This window comes from Pyxicephalus adspersus, chromosome 8 (assembly GCF_032062135.1).
Source record: "Pyxicephalus adspersus chromosome 8, UCB_Pads_2.0, whole genome shotgun sequence".
Taxonomy (NCBI): domain Eukaryota; kingdom Metazoa; phylum Chordata; class Amphibia; order Anura; family Pyxicephalidae; genus Pyxicephalus; species Pyxicephalus adspersus.
The window spans coordinates 36,332,020-36,349,854 of NC_092865.1; the positions used below are offsets into that span (position 1 = coordinate 36,332,020).

The 17,835-nt window shown below is 37.0% G+C and overlaps 1 protein-coding gene across 3 annotated transcripts in view; it reads left to right on the forward strand.

The window, feature by feature from the left end:
- The first annotated feature begins 14,768 nt into the window (after positions 1-14,768).
- NTNG1 (netrin G1) overlaps positions 14,769-17,835 on the forward strand; it is a 167,501-nt gene continuing 164,434 nt past the window's right edge. For all 3 annotated transcript variants that reach the window (XM_072420027.1, XM_072420028.1, XM_072420029.1), the window contains exon 1: positions 14,769-15,531. The gene's annotated coding sequence lies outside the window, so the exon portion shown is untranslated. The remainder of the gene's footprint in view (positions 15,532-17,835) is intronic.

Sequence of the window (17,835 nt, forward strand, 5' to 3'; positions counted from 1 at the left end):
TATCCATAAATTTGACTTAAAGTAATTGTTTAGTGCCTAGATTCTATGAGGCTGCTGTTCAGCAGACTATACCTTCATACCATTAAATTGCATCTTCACACATCATCTTAATGTTGCTGGAAAATCACCTCTTCATTAAACGCTCCTACATAACATTCATTTTAATAGCAGTGCTATCATTCTCTTACATATTGCATACAGATTTCTCGGTTCCCAGTTACACATGAAAAACCAATCAGGGCTGAAATTCTGTTTCATTTTTAATGAGCATCCTGACCTGCTTGTCCCTGAACAACACAAAACACTCAAAAATACATGTAGTCATATATATTTAAATTAAATACTTTGCTTGAAACTTTCCACCAAAAATACCACACCTAGATATTTTAGTGATCAGATTTTGTTTATTTTGACTTGCACAAAGTGATCTTACGTTTTTTGAGTTTGTAGTTTTTGGTAAGTAGATCGTGTTTAGATATCAGTGCCCTTTTCAAAAGTGGTGTTCTTCTGCTGTTTTCCATCAAATCAGACAAAGCTGTATCTACCCCTGCCAAACAGGTTTGGGTTGGCAGAATAATAACTGGCCTTAACCTAAAGAGCTGATGTATCTGGAAACTTGTCTGAATACTAATCAGGCTAAAATTGCTCTGTATGAAACTTTCTAAGATGTTCCCTGGAGTACCCCTCCTACCCATGCTGAAAATTTCTCAAATAGCACACTTACCTAAAATAGGCTGCTGGGTGATGTTCACTGTGAGACCTCCCATTACAACTTAGACATTTCTTCAAAATATACCCAGACAGCCAATGCATCCCTTGTGCTTGTACATTGCAGTTTCCAATTATTTCAACAGAATAGCTGTCAACATTTGCAGGAATTCCCTTCAAATGAATGTAGACTGAGCAGTGGCCACCAGATAGACATTTAAAGCACAACTTTATTTTTTCTTTCTTCATTCAATATTGCATAGTGAGAAAGGATTGTAAACGTAGGTTTGTGTTGCTGTTTGATTTCAAATGTGTCTTTAATAATTTTCTTTTCATAATAAGAATGTATTGCAGGATTAGTCAGGACAATAGAAAACAAGAGAGCAGGGAAAGAAAGTAGGGGGTTCTAATGCTTGCACCACATGGAATATAGAACGAAATATAAATCATTGACCTATCCATTATTAGCTTGGGATCTCTGTCAAACTGATATGTTGGTTCACAGCCGCTCATACCACCACCTCAGGAATGATATCACCTACCTGCAGACTTACCCATCACCACAAATACTGTACATGTCCACTCAATGTTAAATCTCCCACTTGGGAGGTTGCATACCAGAGATTATTCGATAACCATTTTATGATATTACCAATATACTGTCCTCGAGGACCCCAAACCACCACCAATATAAATATATAGGAGTGAGGATATAAAACTTTCACCTGCCCCCCAACTTCTTCCCCCCACTTCCAGATACACTGCTATATAACTGTCACGGTCCCTTCCGTGACAGAAGTTTGAGGATCTGTCAGACTAGCTGCATGTGTGATTATCTGACAGCCTCTTTGGTTTTACTTGTTGCTGTGTTGTTGTTCGTAATGACCACTCCCCTTCAATCAGGTGCAGCTGGGGCTCATTACTGCTCTTCCATTTAGTCTGGCCTCACACTTCATGCTGTGCGGTTAATATTCACTGCTGGGTTGTGAATAGCTGGAGTGTCCTGCCATTCTGAGTTCCTGTTGATTTCTGCTTATAAGATAAGTTGCTGTTCTTTTGGTGTATTGGTGTTTTGTTTAGGTATTTGTTGTTTACTAGGCCTCAGGGAGACACTGGGTCCTTCATAGGGGAAGGGACCAGCAGTCTCAATCCAGACCCTACTGCTAGGGCTGTGCAGGGCTAGCAGGGCCTAGGTTCCTGGGTATGAGTATCCCTACCTTCAGGGGATGCTCATATGGTTAGGAGTCAGGGCTGGATTAGGGTTTTGCAAGGGGTGACCATTCCCTTTTCCCTAGGTATTTGAGGCCTAGTAGTTTATACACCTTCCTGTTACCCTCCCCTCCCTGTCATTCGTGACAATAACTTCTGAATTGCCCACCCCCAAATCCTCCCCCACCAATGACAACCCTGAAATGTTCCTGATCCCAATTTCTGTACTCTTGTTGTATAAAGAAGACCTCTCTAAAGGTATAACTGCAATCATTTACAGAGGGTGACAGAGGACTAAAAAAGATGCAGCAACTGTTGAATTTTGTAAACTAGACAGTGAGATCAGAAGTAGATTAGGTGGAAACATTCATGGCTTTATTTGATAGGAATTTATAGTTTTCCCAATTCACCCCTCTAAAAGAAATTTACATTTATGTGTTGTTAGACGCTTGGTATGTATGTCATCGAAGCTGTTATAGAGCTCCATGCTAGTAATGCCCTGCCCTGGGGTAACAGTACTAAAGCAATCTTAGAACTGTTTCCTAAAGAGGTCTTGTTCCTGGGTAAAATTAGCATCCTAGAACTGCTAGCAGGAAGTTACTAGATTCAAGCTGGAGAGGTGCTAAATTAAAGCACTGGCATGTAAGCTGAATTTACATATAGTACATAGTTACATAGTAGGTTAGGTTGAAAAAAGTCCATCAAGTTCAGCCACTAGGGAAAAAAACGTATCCCAGATATAAAACCCTATAAGGCATATTTGGTCCAGAGGAAGGCAAAAAAAACCCTGGTACAATTTGCTTTTTCGGGGGAAAAAAATTCTTTCCTGATTTCATGAGGCAATCGGATGTTCCCTGGATCAACAGTCACTGTTATTTTTACTTTAAGCCTTAATACCCAGTTATATTCTGTACTTCTTCAAACAATCTATAGTAGTTGCTGAAACTACTTCCTGAGGGAGCCGATTCCACATTTTCACAGACCTTACAATAAAGAATCCCTTCCTTATCCAGAGCTTAAACTTCTTTACCTCCAGAGGCAAAGAGCGCCCTCTTGTTCTTTGTAATGATCTCAAAGTGAATAATGAGGATGAGAGTTCTCTATATGGACCATTTAAATATTTATACAGGGTGATTATATCCCCATTTAAAGTTCAATCCTTGATAAAACAAGCATCTTTGATTGGGGGTGCTGCCAAGGTTATGACCCTCAAAATGACTGCTCTTCCACATTAATACAATATGTTTACAAAGTCTACAAGTTTATTTTCTAATAAAGCAAATGTTCCTATTTTTTTTAACCACATGCATTTAAAGTTCCACTTTCAAAATTTGCAGTCAGGCAGGGTTTTATTGCAGAAAGGGTCAGGCGATTAAACATACTTGCCTGTCTGATTGCTCTACTTAACTGTCAAAACTTGCATGCAGTTTTCCCTGAGTCTGCCGGGACTGGATAAGTTCCTACATGCCATGAAGATGGCCAAGGATAAAAAAAAGAAAGAAGGAAGGAAATGACGGCTCCATAACAGAATGGGACAGGTTTGTGTATAAAACAAAATTGCAATCAGGCCGGTGAGGTTATTTTATTGCAGAAGGGACGTTGCCTTAAAATAAGCTTTAGTTCCGCTTTAAATAAATAATTTTATTTATATTCGAAATACTTTTTATTATTTTAAAGTCCGAATTCAAGTTGGACAGGAATAGACCCCAGGACCCCTTCAGAAATTCACTTTCACTGTATACGTTTCTATGGCTACCATATGGCCCTTTATATCATTAGAATCACTTCACTGTTTGAATTGCTAGCAAGCAAATGAGCTGATACAAGACAAGGTCTAGACAAGGTCTTATATAACTTAAATTCCCAGTGACCAATCATCATTCTGATCAAGCAGTTCATGCTTAAAAAAACTTCTTTTGGGAATATATTATTTATTTCAAGCAGTTACCAAAATGATGTAATCAGATTTCTTTGGAGTCAAGGGAAAATCATGAATTGTAGTATTTCTATGAGGCATTTCTAAGCTAAATATGCCATGGATAGCAGAGATGTGGCAGTCCCAATTTGTAACTTCTGAGCTATTTCTGCTGTAACGCAGAGAAACACCTTCTGCTGACAACTAATAAACTACAATCTCTATTTTTAGTTTTCTTTTCATCACCTTTACATGGGATTGAGAATTGATCTCCCATGACAGAGATTGAAACAATCCACATGAACAATAAAAAGAGATGTGCAAATTATCAGTAGCTCAAGAACAGTCTGACTTCTTCTAGTATGGGATGTCTAGCCTAGTCTCAATGCTATCAATTAACACTGTTTTATAGGGATTACCTATTTATGTACATTATCTTTATAATATTCATGGAGTTCTATCTTTTTGTTGCCTAACTGGTGTTGTTATTGATGCATTTCTCAAACAGGCAATTTAAGAATATCAGCACATCAGGATATCATCCAATTTAGAGCTTATGCTATTAACAAACAGTAGGGATGTTAAAAACCACATTCTAACTATGCAATCACGGTCTCTGATCAAAGACATGGATGAGTCGTAAAACACATATGTTTTGATGTTTGTTAACCCTATCAAAGGCTAATAGCATCATCTCATTTCTAATCTATTCCCAATGTGCTGCTGGCTTTTTTCTTGGCTGAGCAGTATGGATTGTGGGTCATGTTTTGTAGTGTATACAGGCCTTCCTATTATTAGAGAAAGGTGCAGATTAAGGAGGGACATAGACTTAACGTAACGTAATAGTTATTTAAACAAATAGAGATTCTCTCCAGAGATGTTCAGTCACCTAGTAAGCTCTATTGCCAGTCAAGTAGCAACTGAACAGCCAGCTGGGCTTTGAAATCATGAATAACTCTCTACTCCAGAAAAGGTCCACTAACTCAAGAACTACAGTTTAACTTTTTGTGCAAATGGTGCTAAATCTTAAATATAAAGATTTTCCAAAGTAAAGCAGTGGATATCTGGTTTCAGATCGAGGTAAGGGAAAGCAAGGACAATGTTTTGGGATAAAAACCACATTGTCAGGTCAACTTTCACCCATTGTATATTGGTGTATACTTCTTATCTATTCTCTGCTTTTATTTTGTTGGCAAACAAAATAGGTGTATATTGGCACATTTAGGGTATATTAATTACTAAATAGCTACTAAAAGCAAATTTTGGCTTACCATTCTAATGCTGTTTATCAATTATTCTGTATCACCTTTAAAAAATAAAGAAAATGTGATGGAGTTTTGCAATCATTATTTCATTAATTGATTTTGGGGTTTTTTAAGCACTTTCTCATTATCAGAAATATTAGTCAAAAAACACAAAACAGCAGGGAACCTGATAATGATAAATTAAAAGGTTATCTTCTTCCCAATTTACCAATATACTCTTACTGGTAATACTATTTCTACCTGGCGGGCGTCAGTAGATGTTTTATTGCTTTTTTTTGTCATTCCAAAAAACTTCTAATAAGCAATAGCAGACTGAGCAGCAAGAGGAATATTTTGTCAATGGAACTGCACAGTGCAAGATATACAAAATACCACTATATATACAATTTTACACACTGACTGCATCCCTTATTGCATTGAAAAAAAGATGTTTGCTTGGCTAGATTTTTTCTTTAAAAGAAGCTGGTATGAATTGAAATAAGGAAGAAGATTTGTCTCTGACTGACTTTTATATTTGTTGAGTCTCCAGCTTGGAACATGTGTGTCTCAGTATCAGGACACCTCATATGTAAATGTTTTTTCTGGGTCAATGACCCAGTAAGTAGTGACTCAAAGATAAGATGAATGTGATGGTGAACCCAACTAGTAAAACAAGTCAGCAAAAGCAGTGCTCATATCCAAAACACTTTGGACCTGATTTGTCAAAGCTCCCCAGGACTGAAGAAGTGTATCATGGGTGAACCTAAGTGATGCAACAAACCTGGAATAGATCTGGTCCAGGATTGAAAACATTTGCCACAATTAGCAAATTATGTTTTAGAAATCTAATTCGGGTTTGCTGGATCAGCCAGGTTCACCCATGACAGTCTATCTTCTCCAGTCTTGGAGAAATTTAGATAAATTAGACCCTTTGTCTACAGCATCTTGCAGGGGAGACAGTATTATAATGATAAAAAGGCAACTATTTCAAAATACACAAAGATTAAAAAAAATGTTTTGAGTAATGCAGCCAGTCTGACAGGTAGTATTCATAGTCATAGCAATGAAAGCCATTACATATTTAAGTAATTAAACAAGTCTTGGACATGCTTTTCACTTTACAAACTTTTATGCAGAAGCATTATGTGATACCCATGATTGACTAACATATTAAAGATGCAAGCTTTCAGGATAATCAATGAAGGTAATAAAGATGCAAGTATTTGTAATGACTTGTATAGCTTAATCAGGTTTTATAGGGACTGAAGAAGGGATTTGTCACCCCAAATTCTTGCATCTCAGGTAAGTTAGCCAATTAAGGCATTGCTAAAACTTCAAACCTTTCTTTAATAAAGGATAGCTAACATGGAACAATACAAACTTTTATGCAAGGACTTTGATTAAATGTGGTGGGCTCACATAATGTTTAAAAAAGCAACATTGTAACAAATAGCATTTTTTAAAAATGAATTGCATTTGGCAAGTTTATGGGGATTATGTATTTGTTATTTTATGTTATACTGAACAAATTAATTCTACAGTTAAGAATAGATTTAAAAGGCGATCTTCTTCCTCCTGCCACATTCACATGGAATAGTGTGACGAACTTCAGAAAATGATATCAAAGCTTCAGATGAGGATTATCACTGTGTTATTCTTCAATGAAGAATGTGCAGCATCCATGTTCCTTGCCAGAAAGAAATATATCTATGACCTTTCAGGGCTTGTATGGACCTGCTGTAATTATAAAACCCATACTGTCTTACTTGTGGGTATTCAGATGGATTATTATTTTGGCCTATTCCAAAATAAATGGATGTTCTCTGAAGGAATAATGTAAATAGGCGCTCTGCTTAGGAGTATACAAATTGTTTGTTTTTGGAACATACCAGTCAAGCTAATATATACTACTATGATTTTAGGGCTATACATGCTAGATAATATACTGTATGCTTGGACTGTACAGATGATACATTAAAGCAATTGTGCTCATGAAAACTTCAATATGGAACAAGCCCTATACCAGAATATTTTTTCAGTTGCCACAAAACTCATTTGCATGTTTTTCTGTTTATTGACATTAACCTATCCTTGGGGAAAGACCTATCCTTTCGGCTTTATCCCAAAGATTTTCATGGGAGACTGAAATTCAGTCTGATGTGGGCATTCTACATGTAAAGGACTACTGTATCAGAAATAGAAGTGAACTCTGTTGGTCCCCCTAGAGAAGGCAGAATTCCACCTTTAAAACAATATAATAATAAGGTATGAGACAGATCACTGAATCCAATGCATCTTTAATTTGTTATCTGACTATCTAAGGACATTCTGCTGACTGAGACATTCTTGTCTTACCCTACCTTATACAATTGAACGTCTTCTCTAATGCACAACTCTAAAATATCAATATTCCAAACTGTTTTTCTCTTCTGCATCTTGTTTAGCTTGAAAAGTTTGCCGTTTTATTATCTGTAACAACAACCACAGAATAAGAAACAATGCATTCCATACAAATCACAAGCCATGCCATATTTATGAAGGTAATTTTTTTTCATAAATGAATTATGCACAAAGATTTCAGGAAGATCCTGTTACATATATGGTGAACTGAAGGACTTCACATACCCTTTCATGGGCTTTTTGGTATGGTTCATTATGGAGATTACACCGTGTCAGTCCTAATCTACCAATAATTGGCTCACGCGTGGAACAAAGCCTATTATCACAGCTGATCAATATCCATGCAAATATAATATGAGTGAGGATAAACCTCTTATATAATAGCTGCATCTGCTGTGTACTTTGTCATCATACAAGCACTGCTTTTGATCCCAATGGAATCCATTTGTCTTGCATGGACAACAGCCATTCAAAGTTCAAGATGTCCATGTGTTACAATCTCCATGCTACCTCCTTTAGATTTAATGGCTAGGTGTGCCATTTAGGATACGAATACATAATCTATTCACTTGCCTCTTACTATATAGTTGTTGGTAAATCAAAAGGAAATGAGACAATCAGATTGTAATATGTAGTATGCAACCTATGCCCAAGATGTCCAAACGCAAACCTGGGCTATGAATTGATTTTATAGTGTACCAATGATTTAACATTTGAATTTAATGATCATTCTGTATTAATAATAAAGTATAATCAATAATAAAAACTTTTTTAGGATTTTAGGCAGTTAGTGATATAGTGTGTCTTACTGGATTCAGGCCCATAAAGCATCCCTGTCTGCTTTATGCTTATAATTTTTTGTTTTGTTTTTTTTTAGTGCCTTTTTGGTGCCCTCTCAATAAGGCCCAATAAAATATCAAATGTCTAGCGACAGTAGACTGTAAACTGCAAGGACTGTAAACTCCTATGGAAAGTAGAATGTGTCCTTTCACTGTAACATTCCATGTGATATCAGTGTTCCAAGGTTATTCACTCTAGTTGCCGTGGTTCTTGCACTGCCCAGTTATAAATGTGGTAACTGGTGCCTATTCCTTTCTGGCACAATATTATAGCAAAATGCTTTTTTCTCTGTTTTTTGTGCATGTGAAATGGTTGTTTCTGCTTGTACATTATAAAATGTAGCATTGTAATTTTAAATAATAATATAAATATATAAGCTAACATCATTAATAGGAAACCTATTTCATAGTGGGAATGGCACTGAATAATTTACTTACAAAGATAATATTATTATGTAGTTTACCGCTAATGGTTCCTGCCTTACAAAATTATATGTGACTGCTTGAGAAGATTTGAGCCATGACACGTCTGCACAGCAATATAGTGTGGGTTTTCTTCTTGCTCATTCTCCTTACAACACCTACATTTTAATTCAGAAAATCCTCTAGAGTAACTTGTTTGACTTTTCCTGCTTTTCTCTCTCAATGTCTCCCTCCCTTTCTGCCTGGAGGACACAGATCTATATAGAAATGTACTGTTCCTATTGAAATGATATGCAGTCTCTCCTGCTTTAGGTTTATGCTTCACCACTGCAGGGAACAGACATGATATTTAACAGGTTAAAGGAGAAAGGTTTATCCGTCCCTAAAATGTAGCTCTGTCCCCACTTCATTGCAGAGTAATCCACTTGCTTACTTCTAACACGGTGAAATGGGTTTATGTGATTTGTAACACGGCTTGTTTCAAGCTAATGAATTTCGTACCTGTCTGTCTAGGACTGACTTCACTATCCAGTTACTTATATCCTCAGTTAGGAGTGTGTGGTAGATGAACTGTAAGGGTCTTCTGGGCTGACTGGTTAGGGATATTTCCATATGCTAAAACACAACCGTCTATAACAATATTCCACAGGTGAATAACAACATTCATTTCCATTTTTGTTTTTTTAAATTGTGCAAAACAATGACATCAATTTATTAGGAAAGGATATTTTGCTAGTTTTTCTAGCACGTTTGATGAGAAGTTCTACTTGGCCTATAAACAATATATTTTGGAACAAGGATTTTGGCACTGATGTAAATAGGTTGGTTGTTGGTTAAGGAGATCCTTGTACATGAAAAGGTGACCCTGCAAATAACGTACAATGTCATTGAGAAAGATTATTGTTAGTGTTAGGATTGGGGTTATAAGGAGAGATAAGATTGAATAGAGGGGTTTTTGGTAAGGTTGTGGTTATTTGGAAGGTTTAGTTACGGAATGGTTCCAAGGATGGTTAGTTTTGATTTAAAGGAATAAATAATGTTGGGGTTGGGTTTACTGTGATGATTACAGGTTTACAGAGGAGGTTTGTATTAGGGAGGGTTCATGTTAGGTTTGAGGAAATTAGAGTTGGGGGGATACTCAAAGGTTTAGGGTTAAAGAGAGGGTTACTGTTAGGGTTGGGGTGACTTGCCACTAATTTTGTCTTATTGATTTATTTCTATTAAAAACCTTATATGGCTTCAAATTTACTTTGAACATATCAACAAGTTCACACACGGAGGGTCTTTTATATTCATTATTGGTTGGAGTAAAACAAAATGGAAAAGAAAAGGGAGTATAAGTGGCATTCTTTGCCAGGGGAGTTGTCCAATAAAATACAGCTAATAGAAGAACAAACAAAGAAGCTTTAAAGTAAGAAAAGTTGGCGTACATTGGGTATAGAATCATGAATATAATGTTTGCGTAATATTAAATTCTTTTCTTATCCAGAGAGACTATGCTTTTTTAAAAATTGTCAAATGGAACTGACAGTTTTGCATTTAATGTTTGATAAATCATAATGTTCTTTATTTTTGCTTTTGCTTTTGTTATTGAAAGGTTACTTGTCTCTTATTTTTCCAGCATTATATAACATTTGGAGGAATACATTTCACCAATTTATTTTTGCACAACCTTACTGGTGATGAGGGGACCAATGTTCCTGATTTTAGATAGCAAAGTTATATTTTTTAACCCACCATCAGGTTACCTGATCTACTAGTAGAAAGATCCTTCATACCCCTTAGCAGAATATTTACCTACTGCAGGACATATGAGTATTTATTCCCTAATTTAAATAGAAAAATAGTGTTTGGCAAATCTGTAAAAGTTGACAAAATCTTTGTTGCTGTGGTGTTCCACCATAGTGTAATTGCTGTTATGTTAAATATACAATGTCTTTCAGTGTGGGTGGGAGGGGAACTGGCGAGGGGATCCAAATTATACCTCTACCTTGTGAGTGCCAATGATCCACAGCAAAAAAAACATTTCACATATTGTCAATGGCTTAAACCTTGAGATTTATAACTGGGTATAATCCATTATAATGCCCATTCACTAAGGGGTCCATTTATAAGGTAGTGAATCTGACTTTCAGTGAAACATTCTATCTTCCAGGTCTATGTGTTTCAATAGCAGTAATTGATTCTCCATCGAGAGATGTTTCGGTGAATGTCAGATTCACGGCTTTATAAATAGACCTCTAAGTATCACACTGCATGATTTCCCATGACCTGTTAAATGCAGACAGAACATTTGAAATACCTATACCATAATATATCTGATACCAAATAGGTTATATTTAAAGCAACATGTGGAGAATGCACCTTAGTGACTTGCTTTGAACTGGTAAACCATTCCTGATTTGTATCTGTAAAACCCAAATCTTAACGCTTTTGAGTAATAAATGGTATTTTGTTGGGCTGTTCTCAATGACAATAGGTCACTAATTTGACCATCTAAGGATTGTTGTTTCAGTAAATTAAATAAAATTATTGACTTGTATTTTGCTTTTTCTAGACAAACCATTTGCTGTAATTTATTTCAATTGTCATTCCTGTAATATTTATCCTAAGCATAATAATGAAATTCTGAAAAGGCTATAGAGGGTCAGAGGGTACTTATTTACAACAAATGTTAATTCATCACTGATCAACCTATTGTAGACATGAAGAATAATTTATTTATGAATGCTCATACAAGTGGTGACACTTTCTGCCCAACGGTTAATCGGAATTGACAAAGGCTGTTCCATGTGATCCCCAATTCAGATGTTTGCACAATGTCTTGTGGTAATCTTTTGTGTCCATAGTTAATTCAGGCTCTACCACTCACAAAATTTGTCAATCACTGCAGAGGTAACAAGTTTTACAGAGATTTCAGATTAAAATTTTGAAGATTTCAGAAAAAAAAAACAGCTGCCTAATGACTTTTTTCTCTAATGCTTCGACATTGTTTAGTTAAAGCTGAGCATCAAGCAGATATAAAAGACACCTATTAATGCAGCAATTGTCATCGTCAGTACCTGAATACGACTTGGTATCTGCCTCTTGAATTCGCTGTATAGAAGAGCTCAGGGAGAGGGAGGAAGAAGCAGCACAAGGCATCAATCAGGTTTGGTACTTTGCATGGATCATACAGATAGGAAAGCGTGGTAGCATGTTAACCTCATTATTTTCCTACCACTTTGTTAACTGTTCAGTCACAGTGTGAGGTTATACAGTAGACTTATAAGTGAAATGAATAAAGCAGAGAAATGTCAGGTTCCTCCCATTGAACTGGATGGACAGAAATATAATTCCTTTACCAGGTCAATCAACTTATATTTATGCATTTTTATATATTTATTTACCTGTCTATCAGCTTGAATTAGCACTTTTATTTTTCATTTTTAGAACAATGTACGCAATATAGAATTGCAATTTTTTGATTAAACAAGAAGGCACTTTCTCCATATTTAAGTCATGTTTTGTCTCCCTGTACTTTGCTGATTTTTTAGTCTATTGACTATTTAAGTTATGTGTGTTCTCTCCATCAGTAGGTGAACATTATCAAACACGAACAATATACTGTGGTGACTACAAAGGAATGTGCCAACCCACTGTGTGATGTAGCTTGTTGTCCAGATTGGAAATAATGACAGCGCTGCAGCTGAACTAAGAAAGCGTTGTCACCCAAGGAAAGGAAGTGTTTCTGTATACACTGTGATGTTATGATTTAATTATGAAGAGGACATACAGAACATGATTCGAATTTCTGACATTACAGCAACATGTGCATCAACAAAGTTGGCTTTGGCATTTGGGTTTAGATAATTTAATTATACATTTAGTAGTATTTCTGTGCAAAGTTCTTGGCTAGATATACAGATTCGCCATACTACCTTGGCGCATAAGTGTTCCCTCTGAAGTACAAAACCTATGAAAGAGAAGAAATAATTAGCCCCACAGCCACATGGATGATAGCAGTGCAGAATTACAGGAATTAGGACACAGAGGCAGGGAAAGTACTCAGAGCTTTCATCATGAGGTATCAATTTTATCAATAATGGATACAATGGAAATCACCGTCTCTCGTCCATTGGTGTCACTGGTGACCTTCATCCACTTTCTATGCTCCAGTTGTCATGTGTTTATTGACCCACTAACTATACCATACCTTTACACAGGTTATCGACCAAACACACTTCACACCATTATTGATGAATTTAGGAGGCATTCATGGTCTTGTTCGCCATTTTTATCTTTGTTCATGATCACAGTGATCTGAACAACTTTTTTCATTTAAGGCATGTACCCAATCACTAAATACTTATGTGAGCTTAAACATGAAAAACATTTTTAAAAAGGCATTTAATGTATGTTTAAATCTACAACTTATATTAAAATAATACTTGCTCTTGCTTCGTTCAAGCATTTCCTGTTAAAGCGTGACAACTCTGTCTTTGTTTCTCTACTGCATTGTCAATCTGTCCTGTGTGAGACTACACATGGCTGTTTCAGCAAGCATTGTACAATATTGTCTCCATCAAGAAACCCGCCCTGAGAATGTAGTCATTGCTGGAGCGAGTGCATATGGACAGGACATGGCTGCAAAGAGGCTGAAGGAAATTTGAATCATTGAAGTACAACCAAAGGAAGAAACAAAGAGGAAACAAGTGTTTTATTAAACAAAAGCAACAATTGTGCTTTAGCAAACTAAAAGGCAATCCGCTAATGTTGAGGTCAGCTTTAGCATTTCTCAATTTACAGAATAACAACAAGATACTTTGCGAGACCCTTATTGCTGATGTGAAGGAAAAAAAGAAAATGAGACTATGTACACAGCAATAGAGACGTCTGTGCAGCCTGACTACCTATCACAAGGTGATAAAGCCTGCTACAAGAGATAGTTCTATATTTTACAACCCTCTGCCTACGTACGTTACATTGAGAGTTTCTCTAGTCATATGAAAAGCTGGATGTAGATAGCTTGATTCTGCAAACATTCCTGGAAATAAATGCAGATTTTTGATTAATGCTTTATAGAATAGTTAAATGTCTCTGTTCACTTTCAGGCACAGCTTGTACAGCACACTCAAAGAACCTACGTACTCTGTCAACAAAACTGGACTGTTCGGTACAATAAATATGCTGAAACTCCGGGTCTTCCCATCTATCTTCCAGAGTGAGGAAAAATCTATTATCATTGATTGATGGCATAGATGAAAAATAATGTTCTTCGTTTCGACTTGCTCCAATCTTGCAATGGGTTTAAAGTACTTAAAATGTATACATTAGAAATTATTGTTTTTAGATAGATAGATAGATAGATAGATAGATAGATAGATAGACACACACATTTCATCTTTTTATCTTATTCACATATTCGTTGAATTAGCATATTTACAATATTGTGATTTTGTGAAGCACTATGAAGCACTACTTCATAGGACAATACAATTTTACAATCAGACTACAAACATTGTCCAAAAATCTATGACATCCATACAGTTATACTCAAATACACACAGATCATCATTTATTTAGTATATAAAATAGAAATAAATTTATATTTACATTCATATTTTCTTATATTAATAAGTTTATCAAAACAATATAAAAATCTAAGTATAAGGAGTTTTGCGTATTCAGCTTAAATATGACACTTGCTACATATTAACACTGCATGCCCTTGTAAGCTGATAATGCCAGGGGGTCTACGTCTGGGAAGCAAGCAAGGGGTTAATATATTATTTGGCAAACACCCAATTTGTAAAGCTGGGTTTTGCTGCAGATTTTTTGCTAATTAAGTGAGAACTATTCCTTTCAAAGGCAAAATACCTTCTGTAACAGCTGGGATTTTGCCCCTGGGAGAACCGCAGAGCTTGCAATCAATAATGCAGAGCTTGTCAAGGATAATCAGCTAAGGTCTTTAGGACCGCTCAGGAATCCTGGAGTAGAGCAAGTATAAGGTTTGCAATCTCTTGTTTGCTGGCATTTGGAAATCTTCTCTCCAAACAGCAAGACATCTCTCTCCTCCTCCTTGTGTGTGCCAGCAGCACCCCCAACTCTGTCCTGCTCCCCGCCTGCTGCTGTGTGGTCAGGATAAGCCTCTCCCCACCCCACCCAAAGAGAGGTCCCTGGCTTATCCTTTTCCAGCATGTGTCCCCTCTCTGACACCTCAGAGCTATGTGTTTTGCAGTAAGTTGGAGGGACAGACTGGTCACTACAAGGACAGCAAGGTCCCCACCCATCATGCCAATGGTAATTGGGAGTGATTGATGCTGCCTCTCAATCCCTCTCAACAAATCTCCCTTCTAAATACAATGAGAGCAGTAGCTCCTGTGCATTTCAGCACTCTGGACCAACAACATCTCCCCACATTGCACATCTGGAGGCCGAGAGTAGAAGGAGCAGTCGGAACACCTGGAACGCACAGCCAGGACATCAACTCTTGATTTTCCCCTCCTCTTTTGGTATTTTTTTTTCTTTTTGTCTTTCTTTTCAGGATCTAAGAGGATAACATGCACTTTATCACCCAGAAAGTCCTGCCACAGACCTAGCATCCAGGGGGTCCCTCTTGGCTTTTGGCATGGATAATAGCAGCTGATGCTGTGCTGAACTCTTTGGATACAGGTTCCATCCAAGAAAAGGAAGGAAAGGGGCTCATTCTTCTGGATAAAATACTCCGGTTTGCTAATGAGCACCAATAAAAGGATTATAACTCCTGAGACAGGGACTTCCCTCTAATTAGGACCCAGAAAGCCTTCTTTCAGTAAGTACATACTTTTTTCCCTGAATGTCTTTCTGCTCATTTGCATTTCTTTTATTGCTGAGATGTTCTAGGCGCAAGCTGCAAGCAGGAGATTCAGGTGAACTCCCTTAGGGGGATGAGCAGGGGATGGGGGGGAGAGGGTTCTTTCTAATTGTTCCTTATTTTTTGTCAAGATGAGCTTTGAGGATGTAACTCTTTGAACAGGTTTCTGTATCTTTGCTCTGTGTCTTGCTGCTCTGTGCCAGCTACAGCCTTTGAATGAAATTCCTTCTGATCTCTGTTATGAACATGAGATGTGTAGGTGAACACAGCGCAATTGCTATTCCCTTCCATATAGATAGTGTGCATGGATTCAGCAATAAAAAGAGATGGAGATGTTTGATTCCAGAGTGGCACCCAGCGCGCATCCCTATACTATGCATATTAGGCATCTCATTTAGATAATCCATTCTACAAAAAGTCAGAACATGCCTGTGCCAATTTATTAATGTATGCATTTGTAACTATAAAAGGGGACAGTGCACAATAGTGTTTAAATAATACCTGTGCTGAGAAAAACTTGAAGTTAGTGTGTTCTCTTTCTGAAGATGCTAGTCATCTGGCTGCCCCGCTGACCCTTCTGTTCCTTTTTGAGTCAATGACTTGGAACAAGAACAGAGCAAGAGTTTTGACTTCAGTCTCACTTCATTGGTTACATGTGTGTTCCAGATCACTGGTTTTAGGGGAGGGTAGGCATGTTGGGGGATTGCCCATGGATCCCACCGTTTCCAGGGCACTAAGTACCAGAATGGCAGGGATGCAAGGAGATGGAATGGGGTACATTTAGGGCCCCCACTTCATATCTGCCCCAATTAGTCTAAAACCACCCCAGCTTGGTGAAGTCAGCACTATAGCCAGGAATATAGAATTTTATTAAAAGGAGGTCAGCTTCTAGGTTTCACCTAGCACAGGTACAGAAGAAAGCACCCAATCTGCCTATGGGTAGATGGCTTACTATACTTATCATAGCAGTACTTACAGTTTGAGTTAATGACTCCTTAATCGATCCCTAGGAGTCAATGGATGCAAGTCATAAAAAAGACCTCATGTCATCACAATCCAAGAGAAATACAAATCTTTCATTCCTAACTTCAAGCTGATTCCGTTGTTTCAGCCTTCTCACAGCGCTGCTGATGCTCCAGTTTTTGCCAGGCTCTGTTATACAAGTGACTGTAAAGAGCGCTCCGACCATTAACATCTCAGCATCCACACAACATTAGCACTCAAATTGCTCCCTAAAGGAAAACGGCAATGACGCCCAGCGCCACCTAGTGGGCGACACTGGCAGAGCATGGCTGCTACAAGCAGCACGATCCATGAAAGGTGGCAAAGAATCATCAAGTGCTTCTAGCTGTTTAAATAGTGTTATTTAACTTGCTTAGACTTAACACATCGTCTCAGCTGAAAAAAAGATATACCACTTCTTCACTGCAAGGCTATGATAACATTTAGGGAGCTTGTACTGTGTGCACTACATTGAGTCTATTTTCATACTGATATTTTGCACTTATATATCTATTTCATACTAATAACATGCATCAGCATCATGTTAACATTTTAATAATGACATTTGATGAGCAAGTTAAGTAGAACCTGAAAGCCCAAAGCAAGAAGAAATATTTACTAAACAAGTCATTTTTACTATAGCAGTTACTCACAATACAAATCTGATCAAGTACGACCACTATTTCCAATCTTAAATTCATTTACTTGGTAGATCAGATAAACATGAAGGACATGGTAGAGAAAATAACTGATTAGGTAAATAGATATGCACAAAATTTTAGCTGATCGTGTGTTGAAAAATCCATTAACACAGCAACTAAAAAATAAAAAAAATGATTTTTGCATGGACATGTCTTATGATATTAAAGTAACTATAAATATATATATATATATATATATATATATATATATATATATATATATATCAGCATTGTGTACAGTATATGCCTCCTCTTGTTATATTGCACGCTAACTCCCTTTGCAGTGACTAAAGTCAATTTCATTTTGCATTCACATCTCACACTGTAACTGAACACATGGAAATTAATGTGAAGCTGTAAACTTATGGGTGACACATCCTGTGAATATTTAGTAGTAGTGATCTCATTCCCGCAACAAGAAAACAGCCCAATTATCAAGGCAGAGTGAGAGGATTGAGCTTTTATCAGGACAGATAAACCCATTCAAGTGTGAGTCCATTTTTACAAATACAACAATAGCATTAAGCCCTATGGCATGGGGCGTCTTCTTGAATCTCCA